General features: G+C 38.3%; 1 protein-coding gene across 1 annotated transcript in view; it reads right to left on the reverse strand.

Annotated features, from left to right (window-relative positions):
- The window catches only part of LOC118815557 (kelch-like protein 29), a 251,691-nt gene extending 233,877 nt beyond the window's left edge, over nt 1-17,814 (reverse strand). Inside the window, exons 1-2 of the mRNA XM_036581753.1 lie at nt 17,551-17,814; nt 4,112-4,180 (exon numbers count right to left, since the gene is read on the reverse strand). The gene's annotated coding sequence lies outside the window, so the exon portion shown is untranslated. The remainder of the gene's footprint in view (nt 1-4,111; nt 4,181-17,550) is intronic.
- Between the last annotated feature and the right edge of the window lie 4,198 nt (nt 17,815-22,012).

The following is a 22,012-nucleotide window of genomic DNA, read 5'->3' on the forward strand; positions in this document are numbered from 1 at the left end:
AATACGGAAAGTGTTCTGTTCTTAAATGAGATTTATGCTGGACTTTTAAACTATTTTTTTTTCTGGACTTTTAAACTACATAAATATTGTGGAAGCGTGACCGTAACCCGGCTTTGGTAACACTTTATTTGGATGGTCCACTGTAGATGCTTTGTAAAAGCTCAGTACATCTTTAAGTAACATTCAACTAAATATCGATTAAATGCAACTGAACTTTAAGTTGGGTGTTATTTGGAGGATTCACTGTAGATGCTTTGTAAATGCTCAGTCTGTTTATGAGTAACATTCAACTAATTATCTATTAAATGCAACTGAACTACAAGTTCAGTGTGAAAGAGTTTATTAAATCTATCCCTACTCCTAACCCTAACCTTAACCTCAAGGCTAAACCTACATCTACTCCTAACCTTAACCCTGACCACAATGTTGATGATAATCAACTGAACATCACCGGAAAGTTTGTTAATGACTTATGTATCTGTAGAGCATCTATAGGGGACCATCCAAATAAAGTGTGACCCCGGCTTTTAAACACACATTTTAGCAGGCAAAACTAGCTGGCACTCAAGCACATCAATGTGAGCTTACTTCTCCACAAATTTTCATTCCATCACAGAACTGGAATGAGGCTATGGCTGCTTCATTCTTTGCTCTTCCACCCTGTCTGGATTGAGGTATTGCTACACATCCTACTTCAGTGACAATATCTGTCTACAACCTCTTCTGCATGTTCTTGCCATCAAAGGGACTAGAGGTTACTGACATTGCTAATACTTCTCTGCAGCTATTCAGTAGTATCAAAGAGCTGTCTAGATTCTGCAGTATGGAGTTTCAGTGGGGAGTTTCTAGTTTCAGTAAGGCTGTGCAACTCAGCACTAAATGCTCCTGGTCAAGGTTTACATCATGTTAATATGTTCAAATCATCTCATGGGTGCATTAAGAAATGCAGGTTTCCCACAGTAATGCACATTTAAAGGTGTTCAGATTAACCCAGCCAGAAAACCCTTACAGAATTTGTACAGAATCTACAGTGCGTTATTACAGAAAGGTTGAAGCCCTTAAATGACCAAGACCTGCCACACCTTCACACAAGAATAACTCCAGTTTGACAGTTTGCATTGTAGTCCCAAGTACTTACTATGTAATAAGACTTGGGATTTTAATGGGTTAAGTAAATAAGTTATTAAGTGCTATTGGGACACGACACCTATACACCAGTGGCAAACCATGACTGCTAGGCCTTCAGTTCGGACATAAATGTTAAAACTTGGTAAAAAACAAAGGAAAAAAAATGATCATGCTATTTCTGCTAGCACCTCACTATGGGATTCTAATGGTATGATATTATTAAGCCAATTCACATGAGCATTTTTTGGCCACTGTGCCAATGTAAATAAGTCTAAGCATGCTAATCGAAACATTCTAGAATCTAAAATATCCCATATATAACCACTGTGCTCTACACTACTATGTAAAATACTCTACACTGTATATTTAAAAGCCATGAAAATTGACAACATATTTAAGGAGTTGTTTTATATGCTTAGCACAATGTTAAACAGTGTATGTGTTATCCACTGGTTACCTGAGTCATGCATACTGCATCTAGAATTGAAGAGAAAATGCAATGTTACCAGCACTGCATAATAACCGAAAAGCAATTTTATTTAGTGCTAGCTCAGGGGCTGGATGCCTGCCTGGATTATTTCTGCACTTCATACTCTCTCAGATGGTGTTTATACTAAAGCACAGTCTCTAATGGCCCTTAAACAGGACCAGGCTGTGGGACTTGATCATGATGGCTTGTGAATGCAGCTCGTTCACACGTATTAGGCTCAATGGCCTGCATGAGATGGGCTACTGTGACCCCTGCTGTGAGAAAGCCCCCCAGGGGTCTAACCATGACACCGCACCACCCACAACCAACCAGGCCTGAGATGTCTTAATCTTTGTGTGTGTATGTGTGTGTGTGTGTGTGTATGTGTGTGTGTGTATGTTTGTGTGTTTAGGCATGGGTGATGTAGGTGGACAGCAGTGTTAAGCCACAGCTATTGTTATTTTTAAAAAAGTGAGAAAATAAGATGAAAATGAATCATCATTACTATGCAAATCATGCATAAAAGAGGGACACAGAAGGTCATGATACCACATACCACTATTATTACCATAAATATCTTCACCTTCCTTTTTGATTTTGGCCAGAACTCATAATCCATAATTTTTTTCATTAAGCAGTGCTGGGAAGTACTGATGATATTTTTTTATACAAATATATAACGGTACCATATGATACATTACATGGCCAAAAGTATGTGGACACCCAGACACTACATCCGTATGTGCATGCTGAATATCTCCTTCCAAAACCATAGATATGGAGCTGAGATGTTCTTGCTTTTAGACATTACCTCTTCACAACAGCACTTACAGTTGACTGGGGCAGCTCCAGCAAGGCAGAAATTTGACAAACTAACTTGAAAATTGGCATCCTGTAACAGTGCCAAATTGAGCCATGTTGAGTCCTTTAGTACAACCCGTTCTCCTCCTGAGTGTCACCAGATCCTCTAAATTATGAAGTTGTTTAGCAAGATAATAGTCTTGCCCATTGAAGTAAGGTCACATCAAAGTAGATCCACTATCATACAACAACACCAGCTACTCAGCAGTGTTGGCCTGCATGTAGCAATATCCATATTTTGACTTCATTTGGAGGAAAAATGTAGGTAGGACAAAACATATTGGCTATAACTAAAAATAAGTGTTCCTGTATAATACCAACACCAGTATATTGCCCCAGCACAATCACAAAGGTAGCAATATTTCTGTGGTACATATATCTATCTACTCAACACCTTATGGTCTATTCAGCAGAGCTGTCAAGCATCATTGATGGCATATATGCCCTTATTGTTAGGAATGTATGCTACAAGCACACACTATTCATCACACATACATACATAACCTTATGTAAAAGTAATGCCTTTGGATAGATTAATGAAAAACATATGTACAGCACTTGTAAGATTTCAGTATGTATAGCTGAAAAGCAATCATTCAAATGCTTTGCTTTTATAACTCTTGTATAATCAACTTAGAACAGATAAGTACACATTTCATCCCAGTCTTTAGCTTTATTACCTTAAATACCTTATAAAACTAATGACTTGTTCCTAATCATGAGCCATATTTACACTATATTACATTGACTGTTGTACTATGTCCTAGGAGAAAGAACTTGAAATTCATTTTGGAGCTTCAGCTTCAAACACACGAAATGCTGACCACTGACCCAAATCCCTGGACTCCCACAAGAAGCAGGTTGGGAATGGTCACTGCAAATCCCAGGATCAAAAAGCTACATGTCCTATTAGGCGGGCTTCACAACAGGCTAACCCAATTAAATCAATTTTGTTCAACCTGGCCTGGATGCAGGAGCAGAGAGGTTTGGGGCATTCCCAGTGACCTTTATGCTTGGAATCTGACCTTTTGAAGATCTAGAGCTGCATGCACAAAACCTGTAATTGCCAGGTGATGGAATTTTACTTGTTGACCGATTGGCAAATCCATGAAGACACATCCCAACATGGGTCAAAAGAAAGGATTGGATGTCGGATAACAATATTAAGCTATAAATCAAAGTGTTCTCTTTCCACTGTCAGAGCGACTGAAGGAAACTAAAATTAAAAATGAATTTCTTATACACAAAAGTATGATTGAAAATGGAAAAAGGCACGGTAATACATGCACCCTTTGTCACTACAAGGACATTTACTAGGCTTCAATCTTGAGTGTATAGAAAATACAAATAGTTCATACCTACATAAGAATATTAACCTTTAAAAGTCTAGTTATTACTGCTGTGTTGGTGTACTATTTAAATGCTTGTTTCAATGACCTATGATTCAAACATGATTAATACAAAACTACACCGTGCATTTACTATCCCCAACCATAACTGCGACTTCTAAGGGTTAAAAAGGAACATAAAACCAAACCAAAAATGAAGAAAGTCAGAAAAATGCAAACAATCACCCTTTTAAACTGTGTAAAGTTATGTAGAGTATAAGTAGGTCTTGTGAAAAAAAAAAAAATCAGACAAATAGAGTAGTACCTTCGGTCTGTGGATGATGATGATGTTCATCACAATCTCATGAGATCTTTTGAGTATAGTCAGGTGCTCCTGTAAAGACAAAAATAACAGGATTAATACTGAGGGGGGAGCAAAAGAAGCTAAAGAGATAGATCACAACAGTAGCCTGAGTTAGTGCTGCACAGTATTGATAAAATTCAGAATTATAACATTTTTAATGTTATAATGTTATTGGCATCACAGCATCAGCTAATTTTGATGTAAAATAAAATAATCAATTTGATGAAAAGTAAAATTTCATGCAAACAGATTAACACAAAGTAAATATGTTTTATTCTGTCAATAACACTAAATTAAATGATTAAAAATCAATATTATTTCATCAGTATTGGTATTGTTCTATTATAAATGGACGCCTTTACTCCTCACTCCTCCACACTTCAACTGGCCTTGTGCTTCCTTAAGGAGGCTTATTCAGCACACCACTCAGACAATCAATAGGCTTATACATAGGGCTAGGCAATATGACAGTATTCATCGTTATTGTGATAAATTATGGCACAATATGATTTTCTGAGAGTATTGTAGATATCAGTTAAATTAAAAACACTTTCCACCTTATTCTTTTCCATGTCTGACAAAGAGAGTATAATTACTCCTGTTTAATTGTATTTATATTATATTATATTATATCATAGGTCATTGTGCCATATCGTGCATCATGAAAACTTTTAGAAGTATCATAAAAATAAATATAATAATAAATTTTCATATTGTCCACCTCTACTTATACATTAAAAAAGTATTATAAATGACAGTAAATTACAAAATGCCTTTTTGTCAATAAAGGTTGAGAACATTCCTGTTTGCAGTAGTTTGGTAGAGAGGGGTGCTGCATCAAAGAGAACTCTTGTACAGAGTAAACAAAGCCTCTGCTGTTATTCCACAAATCTGCTCCGTGTCAGTCACAGCACAAGCCTCTGTGTTAACCTAATGCATTGTGTTCAGAAGATGTCATGAGGCCACAATATCTAGCTGAGAGGACTGCTTTTTTACTCATTGCCATGAAAAGAATTTCCAGACAGACCACTGCTTTGTATACATATATATAGCATAATGTCAGTCTCAAGGATAATCAAGTAAATGTCTTTGTAGAGGGATGTACTTCACTGCCCAAGACTCTTGTGCTAAAGGTTTATTCAGGGAGATTTCACAGTAAAATTGCCCCTACTGAATATTGATATTGTTATGATAAGTTGAGTATTCACCTGAATGTTCACAGAGCTTACCTGAGTCCATTCAACACTGAAGGTGCTGTGCATATAAGTGCCTGACCAATATATATATGCTGTATTAACTATATAACACAGCAATACAGGCTGAACTGGTGAATTTAAACACAAAACACCTGAGCTTAGTATAACAAAGAAACATAAAATGTATCCAAACCTCACCTTTAGCATGAGAATAACATGATACAGAGAGACGTGATGAGAAAGAGAAGAACAGTAAAGAATTATGGATAGCCTCTCAGTGTTACAATACTTCTATTATTTAAAACTATGAATTTATTTCAGAAAAGTGACAACTGAGAATTGACAATCATATCAGTCAGTAAAGTACTGTTTAACTAAGACTACTGGACTATAAAATTAAAATATATAATACAGTACTGTGCAAAAGTCAGAGACCAAAACGTGGTACTGCATTATTTTCAGTGAATGTTTTTAGCACTAGGAAAACACAGAAAACATATATTTAACATGATATATATACAGAAGCCTTTACAACTAAATAGAATATCAATGTTTTCAGTATTTTGTGCCCATGCTTTGCCTTTATAACAACTTCCATTCTTTTCAGGAGACTTTCAGCTTTTCAAAGTATTCTGCAGGGAGATTTTTCCACACCTACAAAGTTCAGTCTTAGAAGCTGGTTGCATTTTCTGCTTCTCACAATCCAAGTAATTGAATTCAGAGATGCTGAGGTCTGGACTCTGGGATCAGAGGCATCGCCAAGGGGTCGCAAATGCCACCCTGAAATAAACATGGCTACCCTTCTGGCCTCCTCAGTTGGTGAAAGTGAGACAGTTAGCCATCAGTCAGGCATCACTAATAAAACATCAATTATGCTTTATGGTGGAAATGTGCTATTGGGGTAGTAACCAATCAGTAATGAGAGTCTGACCTTAAGAGTGGAGTTTGATTTTGTTCTGTCTTTCTAAGATGAAAGCTTTAAGTAATCTGATGGTGACAGTTTTGGTGGTCTACTAGGTCTCACATGGTTGTTACGAGTTTCATTGTCTCTATATCTTTTCCTTTTTATTTATTTATTTATTTAATTTTATTTTGACTTTCACTTTCATCATGCAGGTGTGTAATATTTTATTTAATCTCCTAAGAAATATCTTCTGAAAAATGAAAAACTTGTACTTAATTGCCATTTTGATTGCAAATTAAACAAATGAAGGGCAGTCTCTGACTTTGCACGGTACTGTAAAATAAAAATTATATCGGCTGATATTATTGGTTATTGTAATGTTAGCTCCTTACAATCAGCATCTGCACTGGCCATAAAATATTTATATTTGCCAGGTACTAGTGCATATGAGGAGATGCAATTGGTGCCAGTATAACCTTTAGGAAATGTATACCCCTACATCAAAAACAGAAAAAAACAAAATATCGTGTCATTGTCTGTGCAGTAGGGACCTACACACTGCAAAATGTCATCTGCCCCTGGAAAAAAAAGGAAAACGCATTGGCAAAATAACTGTGGAATGAGAGAAATTCAAGTACATCTCAAAAATGTAGTCAGCACAGACAGAGAACAATAATCTTTTCTTTTTCTACCTAATACAAACATAATAAGATTCCCAATGCAATCACCGCCGTCCTAAATGCTTTTAGAGGACCAGAAGGGTAGTGTTAATCTCATCAGATTGAGTCCGGCCAGAAAAATCCCTTTCCGTGTTTGCTTATTTCACACACTACATGACCTGTTTTGTTTCTGTGCAAACACTCTCCGCTCTGCTCCAGACCGATCAGTGATAACAATGACAAAAATGTTTACTTTGTCACGAAATGAGGGATGTTTTCCTATTATTCCACACGAGATAATTTACTCCCTCATTGGTTTCCACTTATACAATTCCACTGTTTCTATCTCGCTCCAAGCGTTAGATTGCACACTGTCAGCGGATGAGACTTTTTTTGTCAAGTCACTAGAAGATGAAATTAATAAAGAAAAATGTACGGTAGATTATCTTCAATTATGAAAGAATAATACCGAAAAACAAAGCACAATATGAACATGCCATTCTATTGTTCAATTTAATCAAGACTTCTGCAAACAGGATTATGTTTCTTAAAACCAGAACCTGTTTTCCCAAAATATTAGATAAACATTTTGGCTGAATCTCACATCAGTTTTCATTTATTTAATTTATTTAATGGATATAATATCTATGTTCTAAGAATCAAAACTTAAAATGAGTTGTAAAGTCTCTCTCCAAGCTGCACTGAAATCTCTATTTAGCAATTATTGTTCACCTGTCAACACAAACTCAAGCAATAAATCATTTTTGTAATTATCAATTGATTACAATAGCTATCTGACGGATAAACCGACTTGCAGACGTAATACATCAGTTTAATGGCATTTCTTAATCAAAATACTTGGCAATCACCAGAGACCAATTACAGGCCATGAGATAAAGACAAACCATTAATAATGTGTTACCCTGCCTCACTCCGAGTTCATTTGCGGTGTGGCTGCTGGGGCAGATTTCCAACAGGACTCTTCTTCATTCCAATTCAGACCTTTCGGAAACATTTCAAATTCATGCTCAAAGTGGCGATTATTTCAATTAAAATTGTGCTTTTACTCAAAACTGACCCTGATATTTTGATACAGTAAACTGGCTGGTATAATTATTACAACCGGATACGCAGTGCTGCTAAGGGCTGGTGTACTTACAGCACTTACAACACGATTGTAAAAGCAAATTAATTTCAAGCATATCACAAAGCTCAAGGGCAGAGTTGATAGACAGCCAAGAACTTCTCAGTTTCTAATCTGAGAAGCAGTAATTATGGAATTCATCTTAAAACATTTTATTTCCAAAGAGACCATAATTAACAAATGAATACAAACAGTGATGCTGACATATTTCCTACATACTATTAGTCAGTCATTAGCAAGTGCAGAATTATCAAACACTTCCTGCGCTGTTTCCATGGAAGCCATCCATTTTTCCTGCTTCTACACTTCCCTGCTTTCTTTTTTCTTGGCGGCGCATTTCAGCAACAATCACGCTGCTTTCAGCTACTTTTCAGCATGTTAGACGGCCGGCTGTGAGCAGCCTTGTTTTGGAGCGAGTCCCTGCTACTTCACACTATTTTAATATCGACGGCCAGCAACCAACACCAGCGGATGTCTTGTTTTTCTCTCTATGCGTGATGGTGCTCTCTGGCAGGAGCACTTCTAAATGAAGATGGCAACGTGCAATTTTCTCAACCACATTATTCAAATTCAGCATGGCACTGGCACCAGCAACCAGATGCGCTCCCTGCCCAAATTTCTTCCCTTCCTGAAAAAGAGAAGCATTGCAAGCCATTAAACCAGTATTTCTGTAGGTTATTTCCACTATGTACTGCCCTGATGACTTTTCATCTATTTCCTACCTTTCCAGCATATCTAGGGAAACTGATTTGGCCTTTTTATTAACCATATTTTCACAGTGTTGGCCTCTACACCTATTTAACTGTAAAAAGCTTAAATTAGTGCAGCACATGTAGTAAGGATTACTTAATGGATTAATATTGCATTATCAATCCTAAAAAAAGTTACAACCTAGTTAAATAAAACCAGCACAGTATGGTTTTAAAGGGCCCAAATGCATTAAAGGGCCCAAGAAATGCCTTATTTCTTGTATTTTAGGATTTCTATTCATTTTAATTATCTTTTGCTGGAGAATGACTGGAGAGTGAACAAGACATTTTGAAACATTTACATGAAAGTCTTTTATTTAAAAAAATAAAAGGAAAATTTGGTTTTCCACGATATGAGCCCTTTAAGCAATTACCACAAAAACGACAGCACAAATACTCTTATGCATTCCGATTACAGTACATCCTATGATTATACAAAGTAACCAACAGTGATGCACGATTGAAACAGAGCTTGGAATTCTGCAGATTTTTGCTCCAAACATGCGACTGGCAATTGGCCAATTGAATATTTTTATTTTGGCCAATCTGTGTTGCAATTATATGAAGTCAAAGACACGAGTCAGGTAAAGGCATTGTGCTGTATTTGAATAATTGTGCATGACTTTTTGGGCTAAATAGCTGATGTAACATTTTATTTAATTTGTGCTTTTTGTAAATAGGCACCCAATTTGGCATTTAAGAATGTGGACTGCCAGTTTGGCCCATTAAAGGGCAAATAAATGTTTTTATATTGTGAATTTGGCCAACAGGAAGTTCTAGGAACGTGCTAATGTGTTCCACATGTTCATTTAGCCTGTGAAGTGTGAGCTTTGGGTTTTAAGATAAAGGATAATAAAAATCGAACATCAGCCAAATTGTTTGCAAAGAAATCGGAATCTTAATTGGCGCACCCCTGGAGACCATTTTAATTTAACATGTTTGTTAAAAGTTAAACTTTAGCAGTTATTTTGCTCGAGGGACATCAGTGTTCTCCACAACAGTGTTCTCCACGAGCCATTCTCACTGAAGTCATGAAACTGGACATCATCAAACACAAACTCTTAGTGTTTGAGTCACCTTTGTAAGGAAATGATGTTTTTAACCTTAATCTACAAAATAAACATGAACATGCGATTTAATAACTGCTCCACTGGCTGCCTAATAATATTTGTTGTGCTTGTTTCCTGCTAAGAACAGTAAGGAAGGCCTCTTTGAAGCTTGCCTTTTTGAAAAGAACAAACAAGCCTCACATCCCATCCTATAACAGTTACCAGCAGCTCTAGACACCATTACTTAATGAAAAATCAGGTAGGTGCCTTAATCCACATTTAGATTTAACCGTATTTAAATGGCCAAAATGACCCCAGAAGGGCAGTGTGCCATGGCTATCTTCCAGACCGTAGCAGATCTGTCCGCAGAGGCCAAGCGCATTGTGGAAAATCATAAATCATCTGTGCGGTTTTCCACCTGAGTTCGCTCTTTTGCCCTAGATGAAGCTGCTATCCTTGAAGCCCGATTCAATTATTTACTTGGCAAATAAATTATTACATAATGCCCCTGCGCGCAACAGCCCTCAGCACCACTGCACTTTCCAATGATGTCTGACAATTTGTTTCCATCTGAAGCGTTCCACAGGGGACCATAAGGAGCGTGAAGTGCCGTGGAAAAAAATAAAGAAAAAAACTCATTTAAAAAAATTGGAGAAAACAAAGAATGCACGTTTTGAGCGCAGTGAGAGCCTGAATGCATCGCCAAAGTGCAGAAGGAAGCTAAGCCAGGCAGCGAGAGGCATCTCTATGTTTGCACCCTGCTGGGAGTCTTGGGGTTGGGGGAGGGGTTCAGGGTGACTGCAGAAGACTTCACGCTCTGATCAGGATGGCACTGCTGCCCCGGTTTCCAACCCTGCCTGCCAGCATGTTACTACATGCTGTCATTTCAGTTGGACACTGTGGCCTCCTTTCTTTGTGATGCACGAGGACTCGCTCCTAAGTGACCACAATGACGACAAAAGTAGACTGAAATTACAATACACGTTTCCATTCAATATTCGGAAGGTAAAACAATATCCGAGTAATGCACAAAACTACATCGATTTGCAATTAGCTCAGTGCATGGAGATGAGGTGATACAAGAAGCTAGCAGTGCACACAAGCTGAATGCACCGTGATTTGGTATCATGATAACATTCACTCTCGTATTATATTAGTGTTGGATGAGATCGCATACACCTGTATTGGTATCACACAATAATATTGACTTTTTTTGGTCTAGCAGTACTGACTGATACTGAAACTTTAGTTATGCTGTTAATGCATGTTGTTTGCTGGTTGGGTTTTCTGGTTAACGATACAATTGTTTACAATAAGGTTCCCTTTGGTGTTATTTCAAATGTGAATTCCACTGATTTTTCAATGTTTTTGTACAATTAATTTGCTGAGATGTAAACAAAATCATTTAGAACAGTTTGGTGTGAAATGCTTCATTCTTACCAACATATTGACACCTATTTCTTTACAGTGGAGTTGTTTGGAAGCATGAGTTGCAATGTCTGCAACACAAACATAGCCATTTTACTTACTATCCACAACGATCAGTGACTCTACACATGTCATCTGAGTTTAACTAATTAATGCTAATAAAGTAGTAGTAAATGTGTAGTACTCTGCCTCACAATGCCCTGTGTGTACCTCTTTGCCATGAACAAATTAAAAAATGTTTTAGGCCAAATCTCAGAACTATCGTGAAAAAGGTCTCAGACATTATGCAACATGTTTGCAACCATTCCATCTATTAATTTTCTGTGAGGAAGCTTTTAGAAGCATTAAATGCTTCTAATGTCTGGTTCCTATCACCAGCACTGTTAACAATTCTGACTCGGTAAGCTTCTTTAAAATGGATCATTTCACATCAAACCACTCTCAATGACTTTGTTCTCATCTTAACTTGAAATTCTGAAAAAATGGTGGAAGCTCCTTTTAAGGGAAGCAAAACATAAAACAGGCCAATTAAAATAAGTTATTTGAGACTGTGTAAGACATTTTTAATATATGCTTTTAAAATAAAGGTTCATACACCATCAGAAAAAAATATAGTGAATATTTTATCCACCAAAGTATAAACAGTCTAAATACAACCTTAAAAGGTGCAATCCTGGTCTTAAGGTCCAACTGTGTAAATAACATAAAACAAAATATTTTATTTATCAAGTACATTTTTGCACCATGTCAGTACCTGTCTTTCAACAGAACAATACGACTAAAAGTCTGGAAACAGGACAGGGTATATAGAGTTAAGGAAACTTAAAAAATATAACTGCAATTTATTATGGTACAATTATCTTTCCTAACTAAAGGTTCTGAAGACGTACCACAGTGATGTGAGGGACACCACCCCAGCGACAGTTTACTTCTTTAAGAGTTTTTTATTTTTTAAAAATCTCTTTTACAAAAATGGTTCTTTGAAGAACCATGCACTGAAGGGTTCTTCAGCATCATTCCAAGAAACGATTTCTTTATTTTTAAGTGCGTCAAGCACCAGTAATGAGAAAATATGAGTTCAACAATTTTGCTCATGAAAAGTTCAATCTGATACTGTTATATTATGATACATTGGGAAAGTACTGTGGATTAATTTTATCAATCAGCAGCATATGGTATCAAAAACAGTATGCAAAGCAGAGCGTGGCCGCAGCTCTCCGCACTCTGTGTGGTGGGAGTTGAGGGTGAAGGATCAGGCAGGATATGGGTAGCGTGGACTGCCTCTAATGGCTCACATGGCCTCTTAAGAGCTCGCAAACTGTGCAGTTTGCTCGCGGCCTTTTGCCCTTTCTACATTAGCAAGTATATTACTCCTTTTGCTTTGGCCACTGTGGTTTAATATTCTGCATACTAATTCTCATCATGGGTGCTGGCATTCGGCAGAACTTGTTTGACTATCTGGCTTGAGCACACAAATTATGAGCCACACTCAAAGCGGCTGTAGTCTTTTACTGATCTGCTCTCGCTGTTCCAACTCCTGCTGGAGTTTCCTGCTTCTACGTCCCATGGAAAGCAAGATATCCATTCCCTCACCTGTTTGTTTAGCTTGAGTTGATGCTGCCAATGCATCCTCATGGGTTCCTGTCTATATATGGAGACGGATCAGAGACCAGCGTGCCATAGGGAGTTCTAGTCACAAGCTATTGCGTATTCATCTGAGTACGTCCACAAGCACAAGCTATCCTTCAGCTCTTTCGGCCACTCACAGGAAACAGAGCACTCTCCTGTGACTGAATAGCCAGATACTAATTTATTGCCATTTCATATGTTTCCATGATAATGAAAGGAAAAAAGCTGATGTGTTTTATTCAGCTGTAACAGAACACAAACAAGGATAAGAGGATGGCTAGTATTATACCTGCGCAATAAGTATTTGCTGACATATTCAACCAGGAAGGATGTCATATCACCAGGGCCACACATTACATCATTTGTTAACTGTTATCATGATACTGGCCTTAGCAAACCAACATCACATAAATGAGTCCAATGAGAACCAATGACGTTCTTTTGTTGCATACTGTATTATAGCTGCAAATAATTGTTTTGTTATTATTCGGATTCATCAAAGTGATCATCTAATTCAACAAAATTAGTAATAATGCAGGCCTGTCTTCAACTATGTCACATGATTGATCCACCTGCGCATTAATATACTGTAAGGTGTAGGGCAATCGCAACAGCAATATCATAGTAATACTACTAGTATTTTGCTCATTTCATGGCTCCTTAATACTTCATACCATATCATACCATGGCTGAACCTGCATTTTACAGAGGTTAATTCTGAAGCTAGTTTTATAGTCACAACTGTGTGTGGACATGTTTTATGTAGATATGCATATGAACGCGGTCAATGTTAAGGCATTAAAACATGCCAATGTAAAATTTTAACAGCACTATTTTTTAGCACTGTTAACACATTTTCCTAGTTTGACCCTTGAAACTAACCACAGTAGTCCAGGATGAAGCTCAGCTGCTCATGTATTCTTATGAACAGGTACACTTATAGGGTATTTTCAATTGGGGAGTAGTTGTCCCGAACCCTAACCCCTAAATTTCAACTTGAAAATAATTTCTTTGTAAGTGTTTTTAAGACTTTTTTATTTATTTAAAAGTGAAGTTGAACATGAACATGAAATTAGATTTCTTGTGAGTTTAATTTTTAAATTAAAAACTTATTTTTAATGTCATTACCGAAATAAAAATCCACAAAGTATTTTTGCCACACCCCTGTGTTTATGGGAAGTAAGACTGTATTCCTGTCCCTCACGGCTACATGGTGAACAGTTAGATCTCACTGGTTTGAAACAAATGTGTCCCAAATTCAGTCTGTAGCATTAAGAACTGTCACTGATGAAACACATATTTTCTGCAATTAAGTTTTTTCTGTGTAGATTATAAACTTCAAAGCAAAAGCATTTCAGTCTAAAGTTCAGGTCTTTTAAAAGTCCAAGATATGATACATACAGTCATTGGTTGCAAGAGGTAGCCACTGCTGCTCACACTGGATATTGGAGATAAAAATTACCTTCACCCTCTGGAAATCATGATTTTTATGAATGTTATCAAATTAGTGAAAGTCTTTTTGTCATATAAGTATAAAAATGCACTACTTTTTAATAGAAAAAATGAATTCATTTAAGGTATAATTTGAGCAAATAAGACCAATGACTGACTGAAAAAACATTCTAATTCATCTTCCATACATTCTATAACGTCAATGAGGCTTTAAATAGACACTGAATTGCTATCCTGCTTGACTCGCTGTTTACAAGTCAGGCCATTCTCCATTACAATGTAAGCCTCCATCTAAGTCTTGCTATCACATACCAGCAGTACTAAACTGTGCCCTCATCAAGACCTTTCCTGATTTGACTTACAAAAACATAATAGTCCTGTCAAACAGTGCAAGCTTATTCTCTCTGCTGCTACTCATACTGTTGCTTTCATCCATGCTTTTAAACTGTAATCCCCAAGTGACAGGGCTGGGGGAGGGTAAGAGAACCTGTCATGGAACAATGCAATTAAAATATATTAAAGGAGATACATGTCTTAAAGTGTGTTTAATTAAGCAAGTATAAATAAGGTGTTTAATACAATCCTAAAAATGTACAGTACGAATATTAAATAAAATATAAGACAAATTATCAGACAGTGCACTCTGTGTCTACTTAAAAAAAACAATCTTTTTTTTAAAAAAAGCAATGAATCGTGACACGCTGACAGCAAGCATGACCTCAGCTGAGAAGGCTTTAATCAGAATGAAACACATCTAACTTATCAATCGAAAGCTCAAATGTAATGTTATATGAAGAAAACAATCAGATATTGTGGCCATTTAGATTAAACTACTGATTGCAATATTAATCAGGAAATTATATGTATGGTGCAGATTACATTTACAATGGTGTGCAGCTAACTGAAGTCAACTTAGTTTAGCAACAAAGAAAGACTGGAAATATAAATGCAACCAACATTTTAAATATCGTCACTGTCCAGCGAAAACCATGTATCTCCATTTTTTGCGATTTTTACTTCTCTGCATCATTTGAGCTCAGCAGCTCTTCTTTACATTGTGCGAAAATTTCAAGATGATTGGGCCAATAGAAATGCTCCAAAACTGCTTAGAATAAAATCTCTTTTCATTCACTTATATTGAAAGCAAAGAAGGTTTTTACCCTCTCCTGTAAAGGTTTTGGAGATACTTGTTTTTCGTTTGGACAGCGATGATATGTGTGATCTCAGTCAGTCAGATTATAGTAAGACTAATATAATTAACATTTAATAATTTCTCTAAAAGCTACCTCACAGAAAGTTATTACATGAAACGGTTACAAATGTGCTGCCTGATGTCTGTGACAAAGTTTTACATTAGTTTCAGGATAAGGTTTCAGGATATATGTTTTTATATCCATTCATAGCAGAGAGGTATATACAGTGCATTATAGGGCAAAATAGTCTTTTTTTTTAGATTTACTACTATTTTACCATCATCAGCATTACTTATGAAACTCAGAAGACACATGTAAGTTCACCGTTCATTTTGGATAGTAAATAAAATTACTATATTTGCATTTTAGAAATTATGACCACTGGTTCCTATCACCCCCACTGTAAAGAAAACCCAGTTGATAAGATTCACTACAGTACACCATTTCACATCAAACGCTCTGAATGACTTTGTTTACGTCTCAAAGACTAATTTTTTTTAATATTAAAAAAAACTTCGTAAGTACTATTTAAATTGTGACAAACGTCTGTCTGTGCATATATAGATGTGTATATATTACATGCACATGTGTATATACAGTACGTGTGCATTGGAACGTTCACACTGGTATGTGTTTAACAGCTTCTGAGCAGAATCTCACTTTAGCAGGTTCAGACCCTCAGCCCTGTTCTGGGATGACCGTGCCATAAGCCTTTAATCCTCTATGTGACCATGCTACCTGATAGATTTGCCAATATTATCAGTGTAGGTGTCTGCTCCTCTTGACTGCCGCTGGAAGCTCAGCCAACATGACAAGACTGCAATTCCACTGAGAGATGAGAGCTATACATCTGTACCTGCACTTCTGGGTGTGAAAAAACATAATAGCATATGACAGAACAAAGATTACTCTGACAGTGCGCTCTTGAAGCCATAGGCCAGGGCTAACACTAAAAAAGAGTAAGCTGGTGTGGAGTGTCACTCTTTCTAGTGTCTTAAAGAGACTTCTCTTCAACAGCTGCCGTACCACGAACACTCTTATTACCAGCCATCTTGAGGTACACAAATTCATCAGCATCCAGTACAATTTCACAGTGAAATTAAGCGGAACTGATCTGACTGGTGAACACCAGAAAAAACTGACAGCTCATCACCAAAGCCTCGGCGCTCCTATGAATCACTAGGAGAAGTGAACTGAAACTTACTCTCCACTCTCCAAAACAGTAGAGATGAATCCAGAGTAACAGTGCAGATCACAGCAGAGTAGAATATAGTCTGATTATAAACTCCACATGATCTAATAATGGCTAAAACTGAATCACTGGAGTTAAATCAGCACAAGAATATTAGCTTCCCACACTATGGGTCAGTTTCCTAGGCAGAGGTTAAACCTAGTCCTGGAGTACATTCCTCTCCCAACGGAGAATCTCTATTCAGAGTACTGTGTAATTCTGGACAAGGCTTAATCCCTGTCCAGGAAGCGAACCCCATCTTCTTCAGCATCATAGGGGTCACCATTCAGAATGAGAGACAAAGTGTAAATAAGGTCAGTGTTTACCTCCCTGCCTGGCATACTACTCGTTCACAAAAGGTTGTGTATACGGACTTAGTTGTCATAATTACAGGCACAGCCCTTTGAAAGGACAGCTCTGATTTGAGATCTGACAGATGAGGCTATTTTGACATCTTTAAGTACTGTCTCTTTGTTTCAGGAGACTAACTACATCTGTCCCAACTGCCAGCAGCTCTGCCAGCCTCCTAAACCCCTGACAGCAAGTTTTAAGCGCTGAGCGCTTGCGCACTACAAGCTTATCCTGACACATCTGGAAAGGATGGCACAAACGCACGCAGCTCCAGTCCCACAACGCAGGACGCTGGTCTCGTAGCATCCCACACGCCCTCCGCTACTGCTTCACACGGATGTTGAGGGCAAACATGAGCAGATAAAACGCAGAAAGTAAAAGCACCACGGCGCTGTCAGTGGCGTCCGAGCCTTACCTCAACAAACTGCAACCGCAGCCTCCTCCGTGTTTTCGTCCTTGTTTCCCTCAGATGTGGAAGCTTCCCTCATTCACGGCGTGCTGCGTGTGAGCGTACGACTAAAGACCCGTTCCCTGGCCCTGGTGTCTCCCTCAGTCAGGTGCCTCCAGTCTCTTGGAGGAGTTGACAGACCCTCCCAGCCCCTTGCTTGCTAGCAAGATGCGAAGCGGTAGCCTTTCAGCCTCAGCCGTGCTGCTACTTTACTCCGGCTCTGCTCCTCCCCTTTCGCGCTCGGCTTTGTGCTGTATGTACGCGGTAGTTTATTTATTTATTTTCTTCCTCCACCCGTATTCCGGCACGTCCCGCCCTCCTGCGCTGCCATTGGCTAGCGGTATGTCGCTTCGCGCGCTCGGATTGGCTAGTAGTTCACCCTCACGGGGAGCCCACAGATGGGCTTTGTACTGTGTTGTTTTTCCCACCCATATTCCGACATGTCCCGCCCTCCTGATTTACGATTAGCTCGTGATACCCGCCACCTACGCTACGATTGGCTAGTACTTCATACTCATAAACCGTTCGCCTATCGCTGAGTATAAGCTACTAGCAAATCCCAGCGAAGGAAGGCTGGGCTTGTCGGAATACAGGCGGGAAATAAAGTAAACCGCTGTGCAAAAAGGACACATCAGCGCCGCTTGCTGGCGACAATGTTGAACCACACCACACCTGTCCTAGGTAGCTCAGGTCCAGTCACACAGATTGGTCTTCTAAAGTGTAATAGAGCAGGGCTCTCATAAATGACCACGCATTAGAGATTCGTGTTTATAGATTATGCTGTGAAAACGAGTTGTCAGGTTACAGACAGTCTGTGTGGAGCTGCTTCTGAATCTGCTGCCACACACATGAACTTTGCATAAATATGTTTTTCTCATATCCCAAAAGGCTTAGAAATACGACTCTGTTTAAAAATATTTGGGTAAATCTATTAAGCGGTCCCAAGGAACTGTAATTGATACTGATATCTGATAATTGATCTCCAAAGATGGGAATGGATGTCACATATATAATACATCACAGACTATTAAATATTGAAGATGGCCCCATTAATTATTAAATGCAAGAACTCACAATTTTCCAATAGTATCCAGTTTACTTCATTGGGACCAGTTGATGTTTTTCCTTGCATTGTGCTTTTGACTGCAACCTTAAAATGTATTGATATGTATGCAGCTCAGTCAGGCTTAGCTAGCTCCAGGGCCCAAGGGGATGCGGTACACTGCGTTCCATTGGGCTTCAACTGACCCAAACATGTTTTTACACCTGACCCTAGCAAGCATTCAGGGGGGCTTAAGCACAGAGTGAGAATGTGACAGTGTTTTTCTTTGCGCGTTACTCAGATGGAGAATCGTTTAAAGGAAAATGATGCACCAGTGCCCAACAAGTCAATTGCAGTCAATAAGTGCAACCTCATGAATTGTGTGTAATAAAAAACAATAAAAAAACAACACCAAAACTGTTCATATGGGGGAGTTATTTAAGTTATTTCAGTTTAATAATTGGGATGACCTTGTTGCCCTTGTTATAGGCCCCATTGGAGGAAATGAGGCCAGGGCTCTACAAGGCTGAGAGAGAGAGAGAGAGAGAGGAGAGAGAGAGAGAGAGAGAGATCCAAACAACACCTAAATTGCTGACCCCCATATGAGCACAGGCCATTCCACCGTGGCAAACAGGTCCAGGTAATTGCCCCCTGGGGAAGATGAGGTTGAGCATCTCACCTGCATATGCTGAAGCTCCATGCATCAGTACACTGAAAAAAATAATGGCCTGCATGCATTGAAATATGTACATTATTTCCACATTAATAATGAATTCAACATCAACACAAATTTGTCTTTTAGTTTGTTTATTTATGGCCATCACACACTGGAAAGCAACTCCACAATGATGGAGCACCATCACTAATACCTTTGGGATGAGCTGGAGAAGTGTTTGCGACCCAGAACTGATCATCCAACACCAGTACCTGACTTCACTAATGCTCTTGTGGCTGAATGCAATACGACCCTCACAGCAGTGTTCCAACATCTAGTGTAAAGCCTTTCCAGAAGAGTAGAGGCTGTTACTGCAACAAAGAAGGATAAGCTCCCTTTTAATACCCTTGTTTTCAGAAGAAACACTGGATAAGCAGGTGCATACAGAGTACCTGTTAAACACTGTTTCTGAACTGCCTTGACTTATTTTAAGCTCATGAATGTGAGCTAATGTGAATCTAATTTCCAGGCTGACAGGAGAGACACTTTGTTCCTCTTTCTAACCCAGCAGCTCTCTGAGCTCATAGCGGGTCACAAAGGTGCTCGGTATGTGGTGAGCAGTTGTGAATCTAATTCACAGGCAGTGGTTCTTGTCCTTGAAGGAGACTCTTGAGTTGTGCGGAGCTCCACTAATTGCCACACAGATGGTAAAATATCCAAGTCACTTTGAATAGGCATACTTGCAGACAAGCTTTACAAAGAAGCAAAGTCTGACAGACTCTTTAGTGAAAAGTTGAAAAATCGAATTTACCTGATTTCCCACCGACCCCAAATGCAATTGTTCAGCCAAGACATGACTGGAGTCTAACATTTGCTTATTTAGTTTTGAACTGCAGATACAAAGCTAGTGTTGTCAGCTAGCTAGTTAACAAACACTGGAAGCAAATGCTAGAAGCATCCCAAAGCTGGACCCACCTCTTAGCATGAAGCTTAAGTAAACTTCTTGTTTGAATGTTTAATTATTATAGTTTTATACCAGAAAAATGAGCTGAAGCAGTACGAAGTAGCACATATTTAACTCATTGACAAGCCAGCAAACATTAAAACTTTGCTCCTTTCAGGTTAATTTACTTGTATTTCACAATATCCTGACGACAAAAGCCATGTTCACTTTACACAACAGTTTGTAGCAGACAGTGTCAGAGGCAGTAACCCAGAAAAGTGTCTCTAACAGTGGCTCTAAATGCTGTTAAGGTTAGCTACAGCAGCTGTACAAACACTCCTCTGCAGGGCAAGTATGACCTAACGGCTGTAGTTAACCATCAGTACTTCAGTGTATTTAGCAGTGATCAGTAATGATTTCTTCAAAACTACCTTTTATAATAACTTTGACTCAGTGCAACACTCATGACCTGTTTTTGCATTGCTAAAGAAAACCGTTGTAACACTTGGAAGAGCTTCACTGGCATCAAGGTCGATTATGATTGGCTTACGACTTAACAGGTTTTATTTGATTGGCCGAACTGGGCATTGCGCTTTTCAACAGCAGAGGATTGTCATCTCCCCCTACATTAGAGAATCTCTGGTATTTCTGAGCTAACACTTCATACCTGCATTGTGACGTTTTACAACACGCTCCTGGAGTACATCCTCCCAGAGTATAAAGGTGCAATAGTCCTGAAAACCAGGACGTTATGTAGATGACAATGTAGTTCCAATTTTGGCTTAAACATATAAATAATGTCTGTCCATGTTGTTTACCATATTCCTTTTTTTTTCAAAACAAGTTTTTGTAGCTTATTGAAGTGCTTTGAAGCAAATACATGAAAAATTTGGCATGCATTTCTGAAAATGGGTTTGGTGACTATTAGCATTTAACCCAGCAGCTCTTCTTCTAAACTAAAGAAGCCAAACTTGAGAGCGTTATGAAGCAAAATAGCCCTCGAAGAAAACTTACTTTTTAAGATTGACTAATATTCTACTATTATCAACCTTACATACAAACAGTCAGAAGACACGTGTAGGTTCACTGGTCATTTTGGATAGCAAATAAGTGGCTATATTTGCATAGACATTGTGATCCGTGTTCCTATCACCACCATTTTAAAGAAAATTTGAAATGATAAATTTCTCTACAGTGAGACATTTTATATCAAACTGTATGCAGTGACTTTGTTTACATCACAAAAATGAAATTATGCAGAAATCTTAAAAAAATTTGTGGAATTCCCCTTTACAAATAAAGGTTCCTTATTATCGCTTATCCTTCTGGGTCGCGGGGGGTGTTGGAGCCTATCCCAGCAGTCATTGGTCATTGGAAACATCCTGGACAGGTTGCCAGTCCATTGCAGGACAGACACACAGACATATACACTCACACTCACACCTAGGGGAGGATCTAGCATGTCCAATTGACCTGACTGCAATCCCATGCAGACATAGGGAGAACATGCAAACTCCACACAGGGAACCTATGTGGTTCTTCTTATGGCATCTTTCCGAAGGACCCCTTTCAGCACCTTTATTTTAAGAGTATATATGCATTCAGGACCAGAAAACAGTGAGGGATGTTGTCTCAGAAACAAATGAAGGCAGTCTCCTAATGACAAATAACAAATACTCTGATGTATATTTATTTACCTTAATGTATATTTACTCATACTGAATACACAATTTTATTAATAGACAACAACACCACTGTATGTCATCAGTTTTATCATTTGTACAAGGCC

This window comes from Colossoma macropomum, unplaced genomic scaffold, assembly GCF_904425465.1.
Source record: "Colossoma macropomum unplaced genomic scaffold, Colossoma_macropomum, whole genome shotgun sequence".
In the NCBI taxonomy this organism is placed as follows: domain Eukaryota; kingdom Metazoa; phylum Chordata; class Actinopteri; order Characiformes; family Serrasalmidae; genus Colossoma; species Colossoma macropomum.